Below are 2,429 nucleotides of genomic sequence, written 5' to 3' on the forward strand. Positions count from 1 at the left end.
GTAAAAAAAAAAAATATATATATATATATATATTTATATATATATACACACACACACACAAATAATATACATATATGCAACAGAAATATTCATATGTATTTATATATACATGCAAACAACAACAAAAAGCTAAAAGCAATTGTCTCATTACTTCCTAAAATTTGAAGATAGTATCTTCTCATTCTCAGAGGTGCTCACAAGCCACCCTGGGCTTCAGGTGACTCTATTCTTTCCTGGTCAAACTCAGCTGACTCTGTTTTGTGAACCAGTTCAGCAACAAGGTAAACTCTCCAGAAAGCAGCAGGGCTGAGCACCCTTGCATCATTTCATAGTGGAAGAGCTTCCAGAAGTCACACTTTGTCATCTCTTCCATTACCTGATACTAAAACTTGTCATGCAAGGCAGCCCTCAGCTGACGTGTGGGAACAAACTTTACTCCTCTCAAAATCCCAAGCCAGTAACCCAATCAAAACCAGTAAATCAGCTCATTGTGAATAAGAGAAGCACCAAACACAACTTATGCTTATAACTTGCATACCTCAAGATTTTAAAGACCAGAGAGAAAAATGCCATTTTCATCAACTGCGCATAAAGAAGAGTAATTGCTGGATGGAAATTCTGATTGCTAAATCTTAGCCTGGAGAATTTTACCCACTGCTCACCAACCTAAATGAATTGCAATAGCCCAGTTTAAAAGGCTGCTCTAAATCGGATACAATTTGATTGTACCAGTAGAAAAGGTGTCCCTACAGTGAAAGAATCACTGTATTCCATCTTTTTATTCCAGAGGGAGATAGTCTGCAGCACGCCATAGAAGCTGAAAGGCAAGTTCTAGCAAATACAAACAGGACCTCTTCCTTCAAAAAAAGAAATTCACTAGCCGATCACCTAGAGCTCAGGCTAATACCCCTTTAACACCTGGCTCAGTTACATCAAGTGATTCATGAATCCTGACAAGGCAAGCCACTGCAGATACTGTTTTTGGTTGTTAACTTACAACATTCACTGCGTACTGTTCACAGGTAGCCTCAGCCTATACTTCACCATGGAGACTTCCCACAGGCGCTGGAGGGCTCCTCAGGGCCCTTGGGCTCAGGCGTGTTCTTTCTTCCTTTCACAGCAAAGTGAGAAATACCTGGCATGGAAACAGAACAGAAGAAAAAGAAAAAGGTAAACACATCATCAAATCACTTCTTATCTCAACAAATACAGTCTCACCACCAATTAGACGAACTGATAGTTCACCGAAGACCATTTTCTTAAAAAAGAGGTTCAATATGTCTGCTCTTTCCCCAAAAACAACACAGCATGGTACAGCCAGCCTCTCCTCACCCCGAAGTTGAAGCCATTTCTGAGACTTCAGACACGATCTTAGCTGACATGCAAGCCTGCAAAAGCCTCAACACAGGCCACTTGGCTTTTATGCAGAAGGAGGCAAGGACGAGCATGTTTTGCCATTCTCATACCTCACTGGGTTATGGAGAAGATCAAGAGGATCATTTCTGCAAAGCACACACAGTTCCCCAGAAGAAAGCCACTATGTAAACGCAAGGCATTATTGGTGGTCATAAGCCTGTTCTGAGCTCTGGGGCACTGGCGAGGCACCAACAATCAACTATCCCTGGAGCATCCAAATGTCTGCATGCCCTACTGTGCTGAGGTTCAGGAGAGAAAAGGAACAGAAACGAAGGCGTCTCGCATCTCCAGGAAAAAGAAAGTGAAGGTGTCAAGCAGGAGGCTGAGACAGTGGAAGGTGGGCAGGAGGGCACATGCAGGAGCATGGTTATTTGGTACACGGCTCCCTCAGATTGCTGGTTTGCAGCGTTTCGTGCACTGAATGTTTGCGACGCTGTGAAATTTTCCACTTGGCTGTCTGCCATTCCCACCCACCGAAGACAACACTTACACCCACAAAAGTGGCATACTGGGACCTTGCTGGAAAAGGACTGGATAACTGTTGTTTATTGGCTGTTGCTTTTAATGAAAAGACTTATTCATATCCTGATCATTAATATTTTCCACACCTGGACTTCTTGATTGAGCACCCCCCGCCCCCACAACCCCAGCCCTTTTTAAGGCTGACCAAGGAACCGCTTCTACGGGAACAACGCTATCAACTTATTTGCCCTGTGTACTTTTGAGAAGCACACTTGAGGCACAGGAACTTCTATTAGTGGCTTTGGGGATGACGAGAAACAGAATTCAGGTGTTACACTAGAATCTCGTGTGCTTCCCAATTACACCATCCTCACAGGCAAGTCACGTTTTTCCTTTCAAAGTCACGAGCGTGCACGGAAAAAGCAGAGTTGTAGTATTAGCACTGTGGGTGTCATTCATAGCGTTTCTGAGGAAGAAAAAGAGTGGTCCCTTATCTCAAAAAAGGCAAGAATGAATAACAAATCTTAGATTTAAAATTGGTAAAACACTGA

General features: G+C 43.0%; 1 protein-coding gene across 5 annotated transcripts in view; it reads right to left on the minus strand.

Annotated features, from left to right (window-relative positions):
* The window catches only part of ATXN1 (ataxin 1), a 459,925-nt gene that overhangs the window by 173,574 nt on the left and 283,922 nt on the right, over nucleotides 1–2,429 (minus strand). For 4 of the 5 annotated variants that reach the window (XM_017521371.2, XM_017521362.2, XM_017521388.2 and 1 more), the window contains one exon: nucleotides 998–1,135. The gene's annotated coding sequence lies outside the window, so the exon portion shown is untranslated. Of the gene's footprint in view, nucleotides 1–997; nucleotides 1,136–1,466; nucleotides 1,935–2,429 lie in introns of those variants that run through there. The other variant, XM_037736013.1, reaches the window with a different exon arrangement.

Source organism: Cebus imitator, unplaced genomic scaffold, assembly GCF_001604975.1.
Source record: "Cebus imitator isolate Cc_AM_T3 unplaced genomic scaffold, Cebus_imitator-1.0 Scaffold21, whole genome shotgun sequence".
In the NCBI taxonomy this organism is placed as follows: Eukaryota; Metazoa; Chordata; class Mammalia; order Primates; family Cebidae; genus Cebus; species Cebus imitator.